This window comes from Embiotoca jacksoni, unplaced genomic scaffold, assembly GCF_022577435.1.
Source record: "Embiotoca jacksoni isolate LCO1_2020_lvr unplaced genomic scaffold, fEmbJac1.0.p SCAF_60, whole genome shotgun sequence".
Classification (NCBI taxonomy): Eukaryota; Metazoa; Chordata; class Actinopteri; family Embiotocidae; genus Embiotoca; species Embiotoca jacksoni.
Genome location: NW_027185415.1, coordinates 1191397 through 1203162, shown reverse-complemented (window position 1 = coordinate 1203162; position 11766 = coordinate 1191397). Strand labels below are relative to the sequence as shown.

At 42.1% G+C, this 11766-nt stretch overlaps 1 protein-coding gene across 2 annotated transcripts in view; it reads left to right on the top strand.

The window, feature by feature from the left end:
• LOC138213508 (E3 ubiquitin-protein ligase RNF166) overlaps positions 1-2885 on the top strand; it is an 11361-nt gene extending 8476 nt beyond the window's left edge. For both annotated transcript variants that reach the window (XM_069174666.1, XM_069174667.1), the window contains exon 6: positions 1-2885. This exon is cut by the window's left edge and continues 758 nt beyond it. The gene's annotated coding sequence lies outside the window, so the exon portion shown is untranslated.
• The last annotated feature ends 8881 nt before the right edge of the window (positions 2886-11766 follow it).

The following is an 11766-nucleotide window of genomic DNA, read 5'->3' as shown; positions in this document are numbered from 1 at the left end:
GGGCTGGGCCGGGCCGGGTCGGGCCTCGGCACTGACACTTAGCATAACGATGTTTTCATAACTGTTCAGCAGACTTAAAGATGTGGCAGACACCCAGAACCACCTTCACTGTCCACATCCATGTCGGACCTTTTTACTGCTACCAACAAACCCATCAGACCTGACGGTTTACTCCCCAAAAAAAAGCTACATAAATCAGTGTAAAGATGTGGAAACTTCCATTTGGCGCAAGATGGTTCTGGTCCGCCTCGAGTCCAGACGTCGGTCAACGACAGTCGTCAGACTTAGAAATATAAAACCGGTCCAAAGAGAATAATTATGCTTTCTATTCAAACTCAGAACCCCTCAGTTAGAGTCAGGACTGAGGAGCTGATCATTCATAAAACTTCTTTAACCACCTCCCAGACCAGCGGATTTATATTAGTAAAGCCCCCAAAAACATACCATGGTGGTGTTAAAGGAGCAGACAGAGAACCACATCTGGACCTGAGGGACCGATCGAGTTTCTAACCTTCAGATCGTAGACGGTGTTTCAGTGCTGAAGCTTCACGGGTCAACCTCAGATCCAAACCCACCCCAGCTACAGCGACGAGCAGCTCGGAGGGCCGACGGTACCGTCAGGACCTGCATCCATCGCTCACGTTCACAGCACCGGACGTTCAGCATCCCCTCTGACAGCAGAGGACTCTTCCTCGCTCTTGTTTGCTCGTCTTAACATTCTTTTCTACCAGGTTGGCGTGTCGATGTTGGTGGGGAGTCATTCAGAACGGATCGAGGTGTTTCCTCCGTTATAATGTTTTCTGCTTCAACTCTTCTTACAAGGAATATTTTTATGATGCATCTGTCAAGACAGACGAGTATAAAAAAAAGATATATTTTTGGAAACAAACCACTGGACTAATATCAGTCAGGTAAACGTCTGGAAACACGCCGGTTCACTCACTTGATTTGCTGTTAACGTTACACTTCTCTAGTTTAACCTATAGGGGGCAGTCTGTCTCCAGACATGCAGAGCCATACTGAAACCAACACACACACACACACACACACACACAGGCTGTGGAGAAGAGGTAACTTTGGGTAATGTTTCCACTGAAATAATGCATTCATCGTTTGCACTTTAATTCACTCAGTTTTTTGATAATAGTTTTAATTCTTTTTGTATAATTTTACTCCTGTTTAATGGTTTTACAGTTACATTTCTTTTATATAAAAAAAACAGGTCTGTATATTGTAGAAGGTGTCAGGAGTATAAAATTGTACCTTTAATTTTTTTTTAGTGTAACAAAAAAAAATTTGAATAATTGTTGACAGATTTTTGAATTTAAATGGGAAGCATGTGCCATTTTTTTTTCTTCCAATAATGTTTTTGTGCTCAAAATAAGCGAGAAAAGTCTTCAGGCAACAACCGAGGTGAAGTAGAAGCAGGATGAATCCCAAAGAGGACGACTGAGAGCTCGGGAAGAACCCTGCTGTCCCGTGTTCACGTCATTATGACCGGAGTTGTTTGTGTGACGGTTCAAATCCTTTTAATTCACAGTCAGGTTTGATTTAAACAACACTAGAGTCGAGCTGACGTGAGGAGCTCAAATCTGTTTAGGATTTATGTCGGATACATCAAAACTTTGAGGACAAGACTGGTCGTAACTATCACGTTGATGTGGATGTAAACATAATGACATAATGATGTGAACACGGCAGCATCCAAAGATTCACAATTGGAAGATTAATTAAAGGTGTGTTGAGACTGAATATGAAGCGTCACCTTGTTGGTGTGACGTGGACGGATGAAGTGTTGTTGTCGTCTTCAGTTTTACCTCGAACAGATGATTGAAGAATGTTTAGATCAGAGGTCTCCAACATTTATTCACATAGCTGAGCTCCACCCAAACCAGCTGAATCAGCTTCTTTTATGTGAACAATAACAAACACAAACAAACTCAACACACATTTTGTATCAGAACAGCTTAAATTCAACAGCATGTTTTTTTCTGTCTGTTTTCAATTCTTCCCTAAATGCCAACTGCAGTACGCACAACATTGTGTGGCCGAACTGGTTGGAAAAGTCTCAAATAAATCGTTCCAATGTACAATTTTATAATAAAATCCAGTGTTAGCCTGCTCCTCCAGAAAGAAACACATCTAATCTAGTAAATGTCTGGACCCTGTGTGAAACTGGAGGGCTTTTAATTTGAAAAGTCGACCTGCAGTGTATCTTTGATCTCTCACTCAGTGACAGACACTCTTTATGGCCCCGCCCCCTCTGTTGCGGTCCAGCTGATAATATATTATTTATGTTATTGACCTAATTTCTGAGCAGCATTTGTTTCCAGCTCAGTGTGAGAGTCTCTGCTGCGTTCCTGTCCTCTGATCTCTGTGTCTCGCTGTGGGCAGAGCTTAAACCTCTGTTGCACTAACAGTTTCCAGGGTGGGCTACAGGTTGGAGACCTCTGATGTAGATGTTAACTGTAGCTAACTGCAGGAAATTCTGCATGCCAGCATGCTTTGTGCTGTGCTTGTGTCACACTGGAGTCTGTCTGGTGTCAGAATTCCCCAGGAATCAATTCATCCTCATCTTCCTGCTCTCCATTTCCTGGTTTTCTGTACAGTCATGAATCTTGTTGATTCATTTTTAATTCACATATTTGTGTCAGTTTCTTTTTCCCCGTCCGAGCAAATCTGTACATTTTCACATTTGTACTTCTTTCATTTCTAAGACCAGCTTCAGGTTCAGTCTGAAAACACCTTTCAATACTGAAGAAGTCACAAAAATGCAGGAGTCATACTTTTGGCAAATAAACTGAGAAACGATCAAATGTTAGATTTCCTCTTCTGTAGATTTGCAAATCTTGCTCAAAATATAAAAATCTTTCCCATGAGTGAAAGCTGTCTCCACATTTCAGTCAGTAGAATTTCTCTTGTTGTTTTTGATATTCACGTTAGAATAGCCGTCTTTTAGAAATGTTCGTTACTTGCTCGCAGAACTCGTAGATTCTACTTTTGTTTCATCTTTCTGCTGCTCAGTTCAAACACATTTCCCCAAGAAATGTACATAATCTGGGTTTAATGTTGCTGTTGCATTTGATATTTTGTGAAACTGTTCATCGCTGATGATCTTCAACTGCAGTCGTCCAGATTCCAGCAGCGCCACAGAGATAACATGGAGGACAGCAGTCACACGGCTCCACGCGTCACCAAGACGTTCACAACCACACTGGACGCAAACGTTCAGGTGCATGAAAACTGATAGGTTCAGATTTTTTTCAAGACTTTCTCAAAACAAGACTCGCAGAATCACATCATCTGCAAATAGCATCATGAAACACATTCAAACATCACAAACAGGACTGATAACGACGCTACTCGGCTGTACGCGGTTCAAACGGCTTCAGAACCTCCAACTCCTGCGAGACCGCCCGCAAGGACCCGGTCGGAGGTCCTCTCCAAGTCCACACAGCTCATGGAGCCTCCTTCCAGCACCGTGTGATACCCCGACACCCCGGTCTGCCCGTCCACAGGCGCCGTTCTCCACCTCCATGTGTCATTGAAGAGACGCATTGCCATGACAACCCAACAACGCTCAGAGCCGTCAGCATCTCGGACCTCATCCTCTCCCAGCGCCTCGCCACGAGGAGCTTCCCAACTACCTCAGAGACCTCTGCAGAGCTACGAGTAAAACCCCCGGGTCTTCAGACTCCACCTCCTCCCCGGAGGACGTGTTAGTCTTCAGACTCCGCCTCCTCCCCAGAGGACATGTTGGTCTTCAGAGTTTCCTCTGCAGCGTGGCCGGGTTCAGCCTCAGAGTGAGGAGTAGAACATCTGAAGTGGCTCAGAATCTGAATAAGACGCCTCCGTGGAAGGTTTTCCAGTCATGTCCAGCTGGTAGGAGACATCAGGGGGAGACCGAGGACACGCTGGAAGGATTCTAGATCTCAGCTGGCCCATTTCAGGATCCTCCAGGAGGAGAGAAAACGTTGCTGAGGAGATGGAGGTCCGGACTGACCTGCTCCACCTGCTGCTACCGAGACCTGAAGAGGCCGAACACGGTGAGGCCAAGTAGCAGTGTGCTATAAAGACAACAAGTCCAGTTGACGGCTGCAGCAGTGAGTCAGCCACGTTGGGATCTTTATTTGGGATTAGACCCGGATGTATCCGTCTGTCTGGCTTCGTTAACATGCCTGATGCCCACTGCTGCAGCCTCACCTTCCACGGTAGTTGCTCCAGGGTTACCGTGGTGACGTGACAGATGAGAAAAATCCAAACCTGTCATTTAGATCGCGTGACATACACACTGTTGATTGTCAAGCAGCCTGTCTGAGCACCAACGTGCTGATGGTTCGTTCTACTCACTGTGTTTAACCTGCTGAATACATTATAAAGAAAACTCTGAAGATTTTCAACTTCCCGTGTCGAACTGTAGCCTGCTGAAACCACGCCACCAGCTGGCTGACAGAGGGACTGTAAGACTGTATGACACCAAGTCTAAAAAAAAAGAAGCCTCTTTCAGTCTGATATTTTCACCATGTAGATCTCAAACTCGTTGACCGTCCCGACCAGCACTGCACTGATTTCACACATGAAAGTCCTGCTCATGACTGATGTCCTTGTGATGTTATTACAATGACATCATCAGTTTTCAAACAAAAAAGAAACAGTTTGAGGACAAGAAAGGTTGAATGAAGATTGAGTTCTGGGAAATGTAGGATCCAGTGTTTTTGGAGCTTCACTCATCACTGGAGTGTCTCTGGAGCAGCTTCACATTGACCAGACTACGACACATCCCATAATAATACAGCTGAGGACTGGTCGGACATCAGGGGAAGTTCCCTTACAAAGTAAAACCATGACAAAAACCTTTACCTCCAAACATGGGCTACAACTGCTAAGATAAGAAATATTTTCATACTACATACATCCAAATCAGCATTCCTGTTTCTCAAGACTGAAATGAGTGAACTCACTTCACCGGAGTGAGTTTCACTGTTGAAGTGTTTGTGTGGAAAGCGACCGAAGTGTGAAGACAAATGTGTGAAGTGCAGACTCAGTGTGCTTTAATATGCATTCTCTCTAAACCTAGTAATAATACAATAAGAGCAGTGAGCCTGCTGCTGGAGGTGGGTGATGATGTCGTCGGGGTTTTCCAGCTGTTGCACTGCTTGGGGTTCAATAAATGCAAATAAAAAAAAAACACCAGTAGGATGTTTTGTAGCATTTTTTTTTCTTTTCCCCTGAAATAAAATGAAAAACACTGAATATTTGTTGGTGTAATTTTGTTCTGCGGCCTTAACATGCTTTATTTTAAAAAGAAGTAGAGACATTAAAGGTCTATTATACTAGAATTTATTTACATCTCCACAAACACTCTAGTTGAACCAAATAACATCAAATTAAGTCAGAAAATACTTGTGAATGGCAGTTAGTATTTTTATAGTGTTTGGTTAAAGTTAATTACATATTAGCTGTTATCAAAACCTGCCTAATTTAAAGTGAATGTATTTAATTAAACTTTACTGTGGTGATAATACGTCAGATTTATGCAGCTCTACTGGGCAGGTTTCCCTCCTGTCCCGTTGTACCGTATCGGTTTTACTTTTAGTCGTCCAGGATTTTAATATTCGGCTGTGATGTTTCTGTCAATACATTTTGTGGATTATTCAACCAGGTCTGAAATTCCTTTCACCTCCAGTGTTGTGGAATAAACACACATGTCTCAGAGGTAGATATCTCCGAACCTGGACAGATGAGGCCGAAACTATCTGCATGGAGAAGATGCCACAGGAGACGGCCTTTAATAGATCAATTAAATGATACGAAGGCTCCACAGTGGTGACTGCAAAGACACACACACACACACACACACACACACACACACACACACACACACACACACACACACACACACACACTCTTCCTGATGTGGTGGAAAAAGAGGCGGGGGCGCAGCGACTTGGTTTGGCATAGTTGGAAATGTTAGCACAGAGCACCTGTTGTAACTTCAGATATATCCACAGATATATCCAGCTCCATCTCTCCTGTCCGTCTTTACACCAGCACAACACTCCTCCCTCTCTGGAAAAAATATCACTCCATTCTTCATCTGTGTAAACATGACCTCACACACCTCATCTTACATGTGGACTTCCTCTGTGTTGTTTTCCAACCAACAACATGCAGTAAGAAGTCTTAGGCCTGTTATCCATGATGACAGAAGACAAATGGCTGCCATGTATGTATTGCATGTATATTGTTCCTAGATGATTAAAAAATATTCTCTCCAAACAGGCTGGTCTAAATATGAAACTAACAGGAAAGCACGTTCCTGTTAGAAACGTGGAAAGAAGCCTGCAGTGTTTGTTTGTTTCTCATTGTTCTTTTTTTACATCTATAGTTAATGAATAATCTTTTGTTATGGCAGTAAAATGTGTGGCTGCTCTTTGGCTGAGTGACGACTAACATTTGACAAGAAAATTGGACAAGTAGAGATGTTCATGACTTCAGCCATGTGGCTGCGTGGTTTATGATTATTCTCAGCATCACTGACACCTACTTACATTTTTATTCCCATTAAAAGATGCGTTTTGATGAACGTATCTACGGAGCCTGGCAGTGGCCATAGAGAGAATACTAAGAAGATACTAAATCGAAGCCAAGAGATACTAAATCGAAGCCAAGAGATACTAAATCGAGGCCAAGAGATACTAAATCGAGGCCACGAGATACTAAATCGAAGCCAAGAGATACTAAATCGAGGCCAAGAGATACTAAATCGAAGCCAAGAGATACTAAATCGAGGCCACGAGATACTAAATCGAAGCCAAGAGATACTAAATCGAAGCCAAGGGATACTAAATCGAAGCCAAGAGATACTAAATCGAGGCCAAGAGATACTAAATCGAGGCCACGAGATACTAAATCGAAGCCAAGAGATACTAAATAGAAACCACGAGATACTAAATCGAGGCCAAGAGATACTAAATCGAGGCCACGAGATACTAAATCGAAGCCAAGAGATACTAAATCGAGGCCAAGAGATACTAAATCGAGGCCAAGAGATACTAAATCGAAGCCAAGAGATACTAAATCGAAGCCAAGAGATACTAAATCGAGGCCAAGAGATACTAAATCGAAGCCAAGAGATACTAAATCGAAGCCAAGGGATACTAAATCGAAGCCAAGAGATACTAAATCGAGGCCAAGAGATACTAAATCGAGGCCACGAGATACTAAATCGAAGCCAAGAGATACTAAATCGAAGCCACGAGATACTAAATCGAAGCCAAGAGATACTAAATCGAGGCCAAGAGATACTAAATCGAGGCCACGAGATACTAAATCGAAGCCAAGAGATACTAAATCGAGGCCAAGAGATACTAAATCGAGGCCAAGAGATACTAAATCGAAGCCAAGACATACTAAATCGAAGCCAAGAGATACTAAATCGAGGCCACGAGATACTAAATCGAGGCCAAGAGATACTAAATTGAAGCCAAGAGATACTAAATCAAGGCCAAGAGATACTAAATCGAAGCCACGAGATACTAAATCGAAGCCAAGAGATACTAAATTGAAGCCACGAGATACTAAATCGAAGCCACGAGATACTAAATCAAAATCCTTAGAGTCATCTTTGACGTCTCAAGGACAGCTTTATTACATGATTGTTTTTACTTCCAGGCTGTAATTACTCTTTAAAAAGCTTGCTGTGTCCAAATATACCTCTGATCATCGTGGCAAAACAACTCAGTCTGTGTCTCATCTGACCATAAAACTTTGCTCCAGAAGGCTTTTTCCTTCAAACTCACAACCAAATTATTTGAAATGTTTAAATGTTATTATAATGTTCAGGGTTCATCCCAATTTAACTCATAAAGCTTTAAACAGACTTGAAATCTTTCATTGATCTGACTTCACCACAGCATCTGACCTTCAGCCTTCAGCCCTAATTAGCACACACACACACACACACACACACACACACACACACACACACACACACACACACACACACACACTTGTACACACCCTATCCCACACATTGCCAGATGTCTTGGTAACAAGTATAACAGTGTCATCTGCAGTTTATGGAAACACTCACACACACACACACACTGTTAAAGGTTGGTGTAGAAAAGCACACGTATACACACACACACACACACATTTTTTCTACTGAATTCATTGCCCTCATATTGTAACCTAATAATAGGCCTCATGTCTTGACAGCAGCTAAATCCGGCAGCACAGTCTTGTATTACTGACACACTGTGAGATGGAGAGCTGCCCTCATACCGAATATAACAGCTCTCCGTGTATTTATAGGCCTGCCGGGAGTCAGAATAACATCTGTGTGAGCTGAAAATGAACCTGACTGATTGGTCGGGAATATTTAGAGCTTGTTCCACAGACAGTTACTATTCATAGCATTCCATTACATCACAACAGAGCCACTCTGGTGGGCAAACAACAGGTGCTGTGGTACAGGTGTAGGGCAGAGCGAGTGGGTCTGCTCCGTGGTGGAAACACTCGGATCATCGTCTCATCAAACTGAGACTGTATGTACGGAGCTGTGAGCAAAGGTTTGGGCACCCCTGGGCAACAGCTGATATTTAAAGTGAAAGAAGTGAACTCAAGCCCTGCTGCAAACAGACATTCAACATCTCTGCACTCAATTCAAAGCATCAAACTGTAATTTTGGTATGTGACGGATATCACAGCTTATAAACACAGTGTGCAGTCAGCTAAGAATCTCAGTTTTTCATTCAGGATTTTTCAGGGGTTTTTCAGCTGACATATTTTGAGCATCTTTACTATCTTACTCACAGATTTTAGAGTTTTTATCGAGGTGTAGGTGTCCATGGAGCTACATTTGAACTCATTTTTCACATAATCTGTCCAAAACACACGTTTCCAAAACCACTCTGGTTTATCCAGATGTTATTTGGAGACTTAAGACATGAATTTTTGTGATGAGTCAGTAAGGTTTTCCTTCTGATAGCTCTTCTTTGCAGACACTGTTAGCGCATCAACGCTGCACAAACAGTCATTTTCCTCTACAATGACATTTCAGACAGCAGAAATTAATTTTGCTTATTTCTCTTTGCTGTATGTTGTATGAAGCTAACTGAAAAAAGAAAATATTCATGGTTATATTCGTGAAAGCAAACTTTAACAGAGTGCTGAATGCCTGCTGGACCAAACTGTTTATTTCTTAAAGACCTCCTCTAGTGTTAACATGCATGTGGTGATTTTACAGCTAGAAGACAGATCGTGAAAGAAATAATGAGTCAGCACCATAGCGGAGCATTTACACTTTAGAAGTGCAGCGACAGTACGAGTGTCAAACGAAGATTCAGACAGTCATCACGTCAATGATAAAAAAATGCCTTTTAATTAAATCGCAAATTTCTGCTGATTTAAAACACAGCACACATGTCTGTGTTGGAGGGATTTCTAAGCATTGTGCAGGAATGTTACTGAAGCTGGCTGAGAAGAAGAATTCAACACACTGAGGCCAAGACTGATGCTCTGGCTCTGAACTTAAAATCAGCACACAAGCCACTGAAATCACAAGAGGTCCCATCTTAAACATGAATGATCAATCATACAGGTCCCATACTGAGCAAAACACTGCCATGTGAATTTATAATGTGTAAATAAATTCCAAATGACGACATTCAAATGCAACACGAGAGTAAGGTTAAAGATAAACCCAGCAAACAACTGCTCAAAAGGTAAACTTTAAAAACACGACCTGCTCACAGCTGGAGAATTTTTTTTCCTGATATCAGACTTCCTCCCCTTCTCCAAGGTCAACCAGCTGACATCACTGCACTTGTTGGGACCAGTCGTCCTCAAAGGAACTCAGCCTGTTCGAATGAGACAAAACATAATTTGTGAGATCCTGGTTACGGTTTGGATTGGACAGTCTACAATGAATAGAAGTCAATGCAATGTGTTAATAAGAATAGCTGTGTGTCTGAGCTCATAATTTGTCGTCATACTCCAAAAAAAGAACCATAACTGTTGAACCATTGCCTCATCTATGAGTAGTTACAGCGCTTTTTCAAAATAAAAGTCCATAAGTGCAGACTGAACTGTAACACATTGACTGTAACACACTGAATTGTAACACACCGACTGTAACACACTGAACTGTAACACACTGACTGTAACAGACTGAACTGTAACACACTGACTGTAACAGACTGAACTGTAACACACCGAACTGTAACACACCGACTGTAACACACTGAATTGTAACACACCGACTGTAACACACTGACTGTAACACACCGACTGTAACACACTGAACTGTAACACTGACTGTAACACACTGAATTGTAACACACCGACTGTAACACACTGAACTGTAACACACTGAACGTAACACACTGACTGTAACACACTGAATTGTAACACACCGACTGTAACACACTGAACTGTTACACACTGACTGTAACAGACTGAACTGTAACACACCGACTGTAACACACTGAACTGTTACACACTGACTGTAACAGACTGAACTGTAACACACTGAACTGTAACACACCGACTGTAACACACTGAATTGTAACACACCGACTGTAACACACTGAACTGTAACACACCGACTGTAACACACTGAACTGTAACACACTGAATTGTAACACACCGACTGTAACACTGAACTGTAACACACTGAATTGTAACACACTGACTGTAACACACTGAACTGTAACACACTGAATTGTAACACACTGACTGTAACACACTGAACTGTAACACATTGAACTGTAACACTGACTGTAACACACTGAACTGTAACACACTGACTGCAACACACTGAATTGTAACACACCGACTGTAACACACTGAACTGTAACACACTGACTGTAACAGACCGAACTGTAACACACTGAATTGTAACACACTGACTGTAACACACTGAACTGTAACACACTGAACTGTAACACACTGAATTGTAACACACTGAATGTAACACACTGAACTGTAACACACTGAATTGTAACACACCGACTGTAACACACTGAACTGTAACACACTGAACTGTAACACACCGACTGTAACACTGAACTTTAACACACTGAATTGTAACACACTGACTAACACACTCAATTGTAACACACCGACTGTAACACACTGACTGTAACACACTGAACTGTAACACACTGACTGCAACACACTGAACTGTAACACACTGACTGTAACACACTGACTGTAACACTGAACTGTAACACACTGACTGTAACACTGAACTGTAACACAGACTGTAACACACTGAACTGCAACACACTGAACTGTAACACACTGACTGCAACACATTGAATTGTAACACACTGACTGTAACACACTGACTGTAACACACTGAATGTAACACACTGAATTGTAACACACCGACTGTAACACACTGAACTGTAACACACTGAACTGTAACACACCGACTGTAACACTGAACTTTAACACACTGAATTGTAACACACTGACTGTAACACACTCAATTGTAACACACCGACTGTAACACACTGACTGTAACACTGAACTGTAACACACTGAACTGTAACACACTGAACTGCAACACACTGACTGTAACACACTGAACTGTAACACACTGACTGCAACACACTGAACTGTAACACACTGACTGTAACACACTGACTGTAACACTGAACTGTAACACACTGACTGTAACACCGAACTGTAACACAGACTGTAACACACTGAACTGCAACACACTGAACTGTAACACACTGACTGCAACACACT